Source organism: Panthera onca, chromosome A3 (assembly GCF_046562875.1).
Source record: "Panthera onca isolate mPanOnc1 chromosome A3, mPanOnc1 haplotype 2, whole genome shotgun sequence".
NCBI classification, from domain to species: domain Eukaryota; kingdom Metazoa; phylum Chordata; class Mammalia; order Carnivora; family Felidae; genus Panthera; species Panthera onca.
The window spans coordinates 1,276,237-1,288,457 of record NC_138341.1 but is presented as its reverse complement, the minus strand read 5'-3'; the positions used below and the strand labels follow the sequence as shown (position 1 = coordinate 1,288,457).

At 53.3% G+C, this 12,221-nt stretch overlaps 1 protein-coding gene across 16 annotated transcripts in view; it reads left to right on the top strand.

Moving 5' to 3' along the window:
• Nucleotides 1-12,221, top strand: part of MYT1L (myelin transcription factor 1 like) — a 428,591-nt gene that overhangs the window by 191,014 nt on the left and 225,356 nt on the right. The gene's annotated exons all lie outside the window — the stretch shown is intronic.

Here is a 12,221-nt window from a genome sequence, read left to right as displayed (position 1 = left end):
GCAGGACATCGCTGGGGGGTCCCTCTATGACAGGGCATCGCCGGGGGTCCCTCCGTGGCAGGACATCGCTGGGGGGTCCCTCTATGACAGGGCATCGCTGGGGGTCCCTCCGTGGCAGGACATCGCTGGGGGTCCCTCTATGACAGGGCATCGCTGGGGTCCCTCCGTGGCAGGACATCACTGGGGGTCCCTCTATGACAGGGCATCACCAGGGGTCCCTCTGTGGCAGGACATCGCTGGAGGTCCCTCTATGACAGGGCATCGCTGGGGGTCCCTCCATGGCAGGACATCGCTGGGGGTCCCTCTATGACAGGGCATCACTGGGGGTCCCTCCGTGGCAGGACATTACTGGGGATCCCTCTATGACAGGGCATCACCGGGGGTCCCTCCGTGGCAGGACATCGCTGGGGGTCCCTCTATGACAGGGCATCGCTGGGGGTCCCTCCGTGGCAGGACATCGCTGGGGGTCCCTCTATGACAGGGCATCGCTGGGGGTCCCTCCGTGGCAGGACATCGCTGGGGGTCCCTCTATGACAGGGCATCACCAGGGGTCCCTCTGTGGCAGGACATCGCTGGAGGTCCCTCTATGACAGGGCATTGCTGGGGGTCCCTCCATGGCAGGACATCGCTGGGGGTCCCTCTATGACAGGGCATCACTGGGGGTCCTTCCGTGGCAGGACATCGCTGGGGGTCCCTCTATGACAGGGCATCGCTGGGGGTCCCTCCGTGGCAGGGCATCGCTGGGGGTCCCTCCGTGGCAGGACATCGCTGGGGGTCCCTCTATGACAGGGCATCACTGGGGGTCCCTCCGTGGCACCCACACCACCATCCAGGGCTCACGGCACACAGTCACTACAGACGCCAGCTCCCCGTGTCAGAGACGTCTCTAAGTCTGCCCTGTGACTCCACCCGTTCTCGAAACCAATACGGGGAAGTGGCTCCCGTTCCTCAGGTGCCTGGTGATGCTCCCCCTGGCCCTGCCCGTGTACCCGTGTTCTCGACCGCTTTGCTGAAATCCCTTCCTCCATCCAGCCCCCTTCTCCCTTCGCCTCGTCCAGAGGAGGGCTGGCGGGCACAGCAGTCGCCCGCTGCTCCGCTGGAGGTGCCTCTCGGTATCACGTGGAGATGCCAGGGAAGCAGCGGTCCGCGGGCATCTGGAGCTCCGTGAGGACGGCAGGGCTGAGATACACAGGTTGGAGTCGCTCTCCAGTCAGTGGCTCTCAAAACTACGATCCTGAATGAGACCCCCAGAGAGAGGACGGACGGCCCTTCAGTGTCGACACTCTCATGGCCCAGCCGCGAGGAGTGTGGGCTGCCCACAGCTCACAGCTGTGTCCCCTCGGGGACTGGCCTGTGGCCACAGGAAGCGCCCTCTTTGGGGAGGAGCCCAAGGCCTGAACTGGCCAAGGCCACACCGGCTGCCAGAACAGCCTCCGCAGCCGGGTCTCCGCACGCTGACCATCCATGACCCCTTCCGTGGACGTCTTCTGTGTGCGACGCCCAAAGTCGGCACTTCCCGGGCCACGCCTAACGAGCACTCACAGTGAGTGAGGAGCCGGTGTTTCTAATTAGGACTTTGCAACCACAGCCCTCCCACCCCTGTCCATGATTATTGTAATTATCTCTCAGGGACGGTTCTGACATCAGTGGCATGGGGTCCACAGACTCTCAGCAGTTAAGAATTGACCGATTGGAGCTGCATCCCTCTGCCCTTGTGGTGGCCGTTCCCAGGCACAGACAGGCGACCATCAAAGTGCTGGCAGGACGAGAGGTGGAAAAACAAGCCACAGCCTAGAAAAATGAGTGCCTTTGTTGACCAAAACTCAGCCATAGCAATTTGTCACATACCAAATCGTCATTGTCATGCACAATACATTCCATAAATCAAAATCGCAAAATAGGTATTCAACATCTAAAAAGAAAAACAAGCAATTGATGCAAAGATTGTATGTAAAATCAGATGGCGTAGGGGTGCCTGGTGGCTCAGTCAGTTAAATATCTGACTGGCTCAGCTCATGATCTCACGGTTCGTGAGTTCGAGACCCACATCGGGCTCTCCGCTGTCAGCACAGAGCCTGCTTCGGATCCTCTGTCCCCCTCTCTCTGCTCCTCCCCCACTGATGCCATCTCTCTCTCTCAAAAATAAATAACCATGAAAATATATATATACATGTATATACATATGTATAATCATAATATATATCTAAATATATAAAATCAGATGGCATGTATTTTTTGATAAGCCAAAATAAAAATAATAATGATAACATAAACAAGTTAGAAGTCACAAGAAAAATACATTGATGTGGTAGAGCAATCTTGGCAGAAATTTAGATCATAAGATGCCCTAGCATCAACATTAACCAGTTTTCAAGCAAACCTGCTTTCTCGTGTCTTTGCCAAGGAATGACTTCTACTGGCGTGACAGAAGTTAGTGTCGTAGGAGAAAGCAGGGACTCCAAGGACCTCTGTACTGTCCCAAAGAGCTCTCAGGAAGCCTGTGATCCAAGGAGGGGAGGACAGCGGACTGAGAGAGGACACAGGTGGACAGGCCAGCAGAAGGGCTTAGGAGGAAGCCAGAGGAAACTGTGAACAGAAAGAGCGGTGTTTTCTTAAATGTGACCCTACATGGGGGCGTTTGCCAAAGAGGGAGCCTGGTTGCTGAGTCTGTTCGTGAAAAAAATAATAATAATTTATGGGGCACCCGGGCAGCTCAGTGGGTTGTGTGTGCGATTCTTGATTTCAGCTCAGGTCATGATCTTGTGGTTCGTGGGTTCAAGCCCCACATCGGGCTCTGTGCTCACCGCATAGAGCCTGCTTGGGATTCTTTCTCCCCTCTCTCTCTGCCCCTCCCCTGCTCTCTCTCTCTCCCAAAACAAACAAATAAACCTTGAAATTTTTTTTAATAAAAAATAAAATAAAATAAAACAAAACAATTTAACATCTGGCCACGCTGAACAAGCTGTGACCGTACAGCCACGTCTCCTCGGTTCCGCCACGTGCCTCCGCTGTTGGCAGCATCTGGGCTGGAGGACGGGCTTCTCGGAAGGTCAGGGAGGGGCAAGGCGTTCATAACACGAAGCCATCCTGAATGCGGCGGCCTTGCACTTCTGCCGTGTTCCTTCCTCAATATGGTAAAACTCTGCTCTTGGGTAAGAGCCCGCGTCCCGAGCTCCCATGCTGGAAAGACCAAATCTCGTCTGTTGGTGAGTGTAGTTGCATTCAGACACATCAGTAGACACGGGCGCAAGTCAACTCGGAGACTCGCTGGACGTTCTTCAAGAAGGACCTCAACCCCAGGTTCTGCAAACGGGGTCCCAGATCGCGGGACCCGGCGGGGTGTCAGTGACCGACGCCTTTGGGCAAACCCAGAGCCCTGGCCTCGGGGCCACTGTCAGCCCCGGTCTGGTGTCCACGGTGTTTGCCTGTTCCCTCACATGCTGGGAGCACGGCACACTTCAAGAGTGGCCACCACGGTTTAGAAGCCACCCTGAGAATCCCTCTTCCCTCCAAATTAGCAATAAATCAAATACAGCCCTTTGTTCTCTGAAAACTAGCATGTAATCCTGTTCGGTTTTAAATTATTGTGTTACCTTAGTTACCGCCAGTTACAGTGGGGGCAAAAAATGAGGAAATGTTGACAAGAAGATGCCACAGATTCAAAGTCTCTTTAAAAGTGCTCGAGGGGCAGCTGGGTGGCTCAGTCAGTTAAGTGTCCGACTTCGACTCAGGTCGTGATCTCACGGTTCATGGGTTCGAGGCCTGCATCGGGCTCTGTGCTGACAGCTGGGAGCCTGGAGCCTGTTTCAGATTCTGTGTCTGCCTCTCTCTCTGCCCCTCCCCTGCTCATGCTCTCTCTCTCTCTCTCTCAAAAATAAACATTAAAAAAAAAAGTGCTGAAGTCTAGTGCTTAGGCCTGGCTCCTGCCCGTCCAGACTGGTGGCTCCAGGAAGCCATCTTGGGTGTTTGGACGCTTAGCTCTTCACCAGAGGCAGGAGACCCTGTCCGCCACAGGTCAGATGGTAAACGGTTTCAGTTCTGCCCACTGGACGGTCCCCGATGCAGCTGCTGTGCCACAAAAACAAGCACAACCGACATGGAGATGAAGGGCACGGTGAGTGCCGGTAAAACTTTATTTACAAAGCAGGCTGTGGGCCGATTTGGCCCAAGGGCCACCACGTGCAGCCGCCTGCACAACTGTGTGCAGGGCAGATTGTGTTGGACACCGAGGCGGGGCCTTAGCGTGACAGGAGCCCCAAAGCCTGCCTTGTCATCCTGGAATTCACGTGTTTTGCTTATAATGCGTCCCCTCCTTCGCCACCTCGACTGTGCCTGAAGTACACGCAGGTCCCACGCTAGTGCTTCATGAGCACTCTTGCACGCAACGGGGCTCCCGCCACAGCCGTGTGAGGGACACAGGACGCTCCGTGTCTGTAGAGGAGCCCCCCGGCGCGGCCGAGCCAGCTAACCCGGCACAGACCGCCGCCGACCCGGGTGGAGCCGTGCCTCCCGCACCGTCTGCCCCACGGCCACTCTCAGCCCACAGCCGACCTCCAGGAGCCAAAGGGTCGTCGGACAACAGAATACAGGGGCAGGGGCACCAAGTGCCGCAGTTATTTTGTGTCTCAGGAGACTGAGAGGGCACGTCTGGTTCCGTCACGGAGGCACCAACATGAGAGCTCCCACTCAACGTGACGGGTCTTGCTTTGATCGGGGTCTTAATAGGAACTATAGTGAGCGCACAGCCCAGTTTAAAGGAAAAAAGGAATCGATGACATTAAACATTTTTTATCTGACTCTCTCTAGCATATCCTTCCCCTCATTAAAAAAGCAAAAGGAAAACGTGAAAGGTTTCCACACGCTGTTCTTGCCCAGGGCTTCACTCGAGCACCTGAAGGGTCTCTCTGCCTCATCCTCGCGCTGAGCCAGCCCCGCGGAGCTCCGCACAGGAGGCTGGGCGTCTCTGCTCAAACACAGCGCAAATTGGGGGGCCGGCTCTTCAGTGTCAACCAAGAATTGCTTTAAGAAATGCAGACCCCCACCGGGTGCCTGGGGGGGGCTCAGTCAGTTGAGAGTCCGGCTTCGGCTCAGGTCACGATCTCGCGGTCTAGGAGTTCAAGCCCCGTATCAGGCTCTGTGCTGACAACTCGGAGCCTGGAGCCTGCTTTGGATTCTGTGTCTCCCTCTCTCTGCCCCTCCTCCACTCGCACTCTGTCTCTATCTCAGAAATAAATAAACATTAAAAAAAAAAAAAGAAATGCAGACCCCCTAGGTACCTTCATACATCATCCTGTCCTTGCTAGAAGGCACAACACACATATTTAGCCTAATCTTTTTCTTGAAATTCACTAAGTTGTTTGTTTTCCCTGAACCACAGTAGGCATACACAAACCTCCATCTTTATCGTGTGTTTCTCGTAAGGTGACGTGTTGGGGCCTCAGGCCTGGCAAGAGGCGCTGGGCCACTTACCTTCCCAAACATCCATTCGCTTCGCAAATGTGTGAAAGTATAAACGTAATTCATAAGAAATTCTTGAGAGTAGAGCACACCTCCTTCTTAAGGAGGTTTGATAACTTTACAAGGAGAGTGTTGTCTAATCACTATGAAACCAGTCCCTGCTGATGTGTCTTGCTTAAAAAAAGAAGAAAGAAGAAAGGAGATAGCATCTGTCGTAAGAAAAAGAGAGGAGTGGACAGCCCCCCCTCTGGGCAGCACCAGGCTTCCTTATTAACCGTTCTCCCGCCATCACGAAGTAACGGCAGTTCCTCGTGTGGAAAACGGGCCCTCCGCCCCAAACCTCTGACGCCCCGCCTCCGGTCCACGGAGCGGATCCCCACCTTCTCACCAACACACTATTTACTCCAGCTGGTATCGCACACGAGAGCTTGCGCAAAACCGCGCTATTAAATTATATTCTCTGAAGATTGGTTGAGTCATTCTTGTCTTGGGTATAAAATATAATCATCCATAAACAGAAGTAGATGACGTTACAGAAATAAGAAAGTAAGTAGCGGATTTTCCCGTGATGCAGAGCGTTACAGCTGGGGTGCGGTGTGCTGGTTCATCAACAGCCGTGGCGTCCCGGCTGAAGGATTTAATAACTGGGCTGGGTGACCCGTGTCTACTCCGGAGGGGTAAGCTTTCCCCTTGTAGAAGAGCAGTGATTGAAGAGTTGAGAACTTGGGGTGGGGGTAAGGACCCATATTAACTTCTCCAGGGACAGCATCCAACACTTCTCCAGTGCCCCCCCTACACAGCCACGGGAGACCCCCCAACGTCCCCACCTAAGACCTTTCCTGAGACAACGATGCCCAACGGAGTAGGCCCCGTCCTCCAAGGCTTTGTTGTTGTGACTTCGAAGGATGACTAGAAATTGGACAAAGGCCCTGAAAAGCAGTAGGCGTCAGACAGGTGCCTGGAGACAAAGGCCGGAAGGGTCTAGAAATGTGTGCCTGGCACTGGCCAGCCTGCTCCCGTGGCCACGCCACTGTCCACAGGGATCCACTCTGCCACGCCACGCTCCGGGATGGCCTGCATGCCAAAATGCACGCGGTGTCCACTCACTTAGTAAAATGCCAGTATTTGCATTTTCCCTTCTAATTTCCCCCTATTTAAGTAATTCGATAGTATTTAATTTACATTTGAGGTTGTAACTTCGGATTCTATCCCTGTGAGGGCAGTTGGGTCCCATACCTTGATATTCCCCCAAACAGAGTTCCTTCCAGCTTCGAGGGATTTTATGGCACCAGTAGGGGACTTTGCACCGCTATGGAACGTGCCACGGCGCGGTCGGGCGGGTCGTGTTTGCGGGTGCGCTACTGGACTGCTTTTCCTCGGTGTCGGCTCCACACCTGGAGCTTACGGAGCATTGGCTCCGGCCATGCGGCACCTATCTTGTATCGAGTGCTCGTAACATCCCTTGAACAGCGCGATCTGTTTTCATTTTTATGACGTAATACCGAGTCTTACACCACAGTGATGACCTTTTAGGCCATATCAGTATCAGAAATTCTACACCCATTTAAACGGAGTCTCCCAGAGGCCGGAAACGGTGACCCCCATCATCTGCGGTCCTGGTGGCCCCGGCGGGAACCAGGGAGTGCTCGCCCTTGACTGAGGGTTGCAGAAGCCAGTCCCCACACTCACAGCATCTGCCGCTTTGAGGCTGCATGACAGCCAGTCCCCCCAGGGCCCCCTCACATCCCCGAGCCCAGAGGACCCTACACGACAACACTTGCCTGTCAAACCATGTGACATTTGCTTTTGTTTCTCCCCAAGGAGGAAACGTCACGTCTGCACCCCGTGCACCCGAGTCGGGAACAGGCATGTGACGGAAAGGGGTGGCCGGGGAGGGGGTGGCCATCCAGGCCTCACCGAGCTCCTTGAGTGACTGACGGAAAGCTGCTGTGCGCCCTGCAGGTGGGGGCCTGGCCGGGATGTGCCCCCTGCCCCGACGTCTCGGCCTTCGGTGTGGCAGGCGATGCCCTCCTCCCTGATCCACCCCGGGCCACGCCTGTGGCTGTGTCTCCATTGGGGGTGAGGGTCGAGGGCCAGCGGCCCCCACATCGAAGGAGGATTAAGCACCATGGAGGGGCCCAGGCGCAGGCAAGGCTAAGCTCATTAGGGCCGGCGAGGGGTGATTATTTTTTTAAATTCGGGCTGCGCGGAGGCCATTGTACATGCATTTGTGTCGTGGCTGCGTGGCCACGGTGCTGGCGGAGATCTCCCCTCACCCCAAACGTCTAAATCCTCACATGGAAGTCGCCACACGCATTGATTTCTCCGAGAATCAGCGGGGAAATACGCAGACTTCCCTGGCACATGTGAGCGTGTAGAGAAATTTTCTAAGCCTCCTCTTGGGGACCGTGTCCATGGCAACAGCAGGCTCGGCTGGGAAGGAATTCTCAATTAGCACAGACACACGGGCGCTGGGTGTCACATTCCCGTGCACACGCACTCATTTTCACAGGGGTTTTAAGGTATTTTTTATTCTCTGGCATTATGTGATGTTAATATAATTTATTTTTAAACTGCTTATATTTATCATGCACAAGACTTTCACGCTGACTGCAAGCACCTGGAAAACGATCTTGGATGCTCTGACTAGGTAGGGACCGCAGTTAGACGTGGTGCGGGGTCAGAGCTCCTGAGATGCGAGACACAGGGAGCCCCACTGTGACCCGGACAAGTGGCTTAGCTGACCCAGGCCTCAGGGCTTTGGGGTTAAATAACTAAATCTCTAAAGTGTGTTTATATAAATATAAAGAAATACAGATGTCTTTACGTGTATATACACATACACAACTGTATCTGTACATATATACACACACATTTCAACATACATTGTCAAGTGCAAATGCAGAACCCTGAGCCACAGACGACCATCTCTGCGATGAACAGGAGAGAGCGGGAATCTTTCTTGTTCGGCTTTGCGGACAGTCTCTGGGAGGTTCCGTGAGCAACCAGGAAGGGCGGGTGTGTGCACAGGAGGGCAGAGAGCCGGGCAGGGTAAATCCCTACCACGTCTGCTTTTGAACCATGTCAACAGCTTACCTACAAAAATTTAACTTAAAAAATAGACTGATGTGTTTCATCAGTGCCTCTCAAACTAAGGAGTAAATGACAATCCTCATAACAGCTTTGAGGTGTTATTCAAGCCTTTACTGACAGCCGACCGGCCAGCATCTTGCACCGACAGGCAAGGTTCCTTAAAGGGGAGGTTCTGGGGCTCTGATGTGCATAAATGTCGTTGCAAACAAGTCCTCACGGTGGTGGGGTGAGTGCGGGCTGGTAGGGACTCAGATAAAATACAGTGGGGATAGGGAAGCTTTCTTAGATGCGTGATTTCAGAAAGGGCACAGCCACAGGATGAAGAGTGTGAGCTTGATTTGTCTGGCAATCGGAAGGAAGAAACCTAATCACAGATCCCGCCTCTCGAGAAAGGTTATGGCTGGTGATCCCTCTCGCGCAGAGTAATGCAGCACTAGCCGCCACTCCACGATTTACAGCAACGCAATTCCAAGCCCTTTACGTGAAGCACTTTACATGCATTATCTCTTAATCCTCAACAACCCTGTGGAGGGAGGGAGGGAGGGAGGGAGGGATTCAACGCCTAGGAGAACTCACAGTCATTTTATGATTCAAATTCCGTGTTACCTCTCTTAAACTTGGGCTCAGATGGGCTGAGCCACGGATACGCGGTCACGTGGACAGCACATGGCAGAGGAGGGCTGGGTCCCTGGCGTGGAAGCTGTCATGCCCGGTCGTGCCGGTCACTCACCCGCCGATGGGTGAAAGAGAATATCTACTACGTCTGCGTGTTTTTGTAGACCTTTGACACGGAACTCACTCTCTTTTACGGCCCATCTAGACACATGCGCAACATGTATAAAATAGCAAGCAAATTTCGTCAGGAATTGTTTTAAGATTATAATGATTCTATATCCAACTCTGTTAAAGGGCCAGGCGAGCAGTTTGAAGGAGTGAACTCCTCGCCCCCACCTGACCGGGAACGCGCTGCTCACCTGGGCCGTGCGGCCTGCGTACCCCCGGCGGGCTGGCTTCTGAGGATCGTTTCGTGCCAGTCTACGTGCTGCTGTATTCATTGTTCTCTTCTTCATCACCAACAGTGTGGCAGATATATTATTAAATTAGGTCGACATTTCGCGTAGTCTGAGATCCACTGTGCAGATTCCCGGGTATGAGTTTGAGTCAGGCCTGAGACGGGGACCGAGGGGCATGGACTGGTTGAGGAGAAGCAACCACAAGAGTCAGGGACAGACGTGGCACCAGGGAAGGAGGGCTGACCAGACGCACATCTGGCACGAGAGAGCTGAGTCAGAACTGTGAACTCCATTGTCTCTTTCGTGCATGTGCAAGTGTTACAACCTTTTGTCTAAAACCGATCTTTTCTTTCAAGCTCCCATCTCGCCGGGGCCTCTCCTTCTTCTCAAGATTTTTGTCTAAGTTCTCAGGGGCTCTCACATCTTATTGATGTGTGCGTGGGTGCAGGGTGACGGGGGATGAGAGACCCCTCTGGTCCTTGATGTCATGGATCACAACAGCCAGAGACCCCTGGGCTGCCTGCTGTCCGTAGACTGTGTCCACTGTGCACCGTTCTGGGCCCAGGCAGGCCTCCGGGGACAGTCCTTGTTTGGGGTGACTTCTCCCAGGCTGGTCACCGCAGTGAACACTGCCATCTTCTGAACCGTTTTGATTCAAAGACAGGAAGAGGTTTGTCCCCTGCCTCCTGCTGTCCATCCCCTTCCCTGAGACAAAACACAGAAAAGCCAGGTCTCCCGATCACCACCAGCATCCTGGGTGATGCTGAGCCCTGCTGCAGGGTAGGAGCGGGATGGGGATTGGATCCCAGACCCACTCGGTAGATACTGCTGGGTGCCAATATGTCCTATCTACGCTAATAGACAAATGTGCCCACTCAGAGTTCCTGGAAGAAAATAAACAGGTACAATTTAAATTTGTTTTAATTTTTTAATTTATTTTTGAGACAGAGAGAGACAGAGCATGAGCAGGGGAGGGGCAGAGAGAGGGGGAGACACAGAATCCGAAGCAGGCTCCGGGCTCCGAGCTCTCAGTGCAGAGCCTCATGTGGGGCTCAAACCCATGAACCATGAACTCATGAGCTGAGCCTACTTACTTAACCTACTCAGCTATGAGCTTAACCTAAGTCACCCAGGTGCCCCTATAAACCTGCTTCTTTAAAAAAAATTTTTTTTAATGTTTTTATTTATTTTTGAGACAGAGAGAGACAGAGCGCAAGCAGGGGAGGGGCAGAGAGAGGGGGAGGCACAGAAGCAGAGGCAGGCTCCAGGCTCAGAGCTGTCAGCACAGAGCCCGATGCAGGGCTCGAACCCACGGACTGTGAGATCATGACCTGAGCCGAAGTCAGACGCCCAACCCACTGAGCCCCCCACGCGCCCTTAAATACGTAAACTAAGATTGCCAGTCTTACTGAGAGCTGTGTAGGTAATAAAACCCCACCCTCGGCTGCACGGCCCCGTGTAGTTCACCTGCAGGGTCACATCATTTGACATTGGCAGGCTATCTGGTGATCGTGGGTTAGCTGCAGGTAACGGCTGTCGTATTTTCACTCTTTGTTAGCAGACTTTAATCAGTGCTCAGAATGAAGCAAAATGGATTTTGGTGAGTAAATATCTGCAGTCCACACTAAATAACAATTAGCTGTTAAGCCTGGAAGTAAATATGTGCTGTAAGAATATTCTACAGAGAAGAGTCCGTGAGGAGAGGTGGGGACTCTGCATGTAAGAAGCCTGTTTTTCTTTGCTAATTCTTTAAGGATATTGTTTGGAGACCTGTTCACCGCAAACCTTTCTGAGGCTTTTTTGTATTAGCTGATGGTTTCCCAATTTCTCATCACCCCCCTACTTAAAAACACACACACACACACACACACACACACACACACAAGAAGAAGCAAATGGGTCCAAACGTGGAGCCTACAATCCTCTGGCAGGACTGAAAGCTGAATGTTCGGTTGTATTTCAGCACACAGATGACTCCCTGATAAAGAGGTCAGGAAGGTCATGAGAATCCGAGAAAATGAAGCTTACAGGTGCTCCAGCCACGTAGCAATGACCATTTCGGCCTAAGAATCATGTTGTTGGGGGGCGGGGGAAGGGCACAAAGGAAGCAGGTGCTAGACCTTCGGGAAAGCGAGGGGGCAATCCTGTGGTGCATCTGTCTTTGTCTCCGGTCGCTAATGCTTGTAATGGGCTGCCTCGTGCTGCTGGTGCTACATCCTGTGGTCCCCGGTGGGCTGCGTGGGCTTCCCGCAGATCCAGAACCTGCTTCAGGGGCTGCCCGACGCCTCTCGGGAGGTGCGGGGTGGAAGTCTGCAGCAGGCTGTCCAGCTCTTGGTCACCGCACACCCTGCCGGGTCACTTCACAAGGTCTGGTGCCAATTAATTTCAGCGGAATGTGGAGACGCAAACAGAAAACGTGGAGAAACCCCACCTTCCCTGCTGCCTTGTGCTTCCGACGTGATCGCACATCTCAATTGCACCAAACTGGACTGTCAAAGCACGGCTTTGTCTGGTTCTTTTTGCTCTGTTTGCCTTTACAAAGGCCATGACACGTTAACGGAGGAAGTTGATGGGCCAGATAATTGTTCATTGCAGGAGCTTCCCTGGGCTCTCTCTGTGGGATGTTTAGCAGAGTCCCTGGCTCCTACCCTCTGGCTC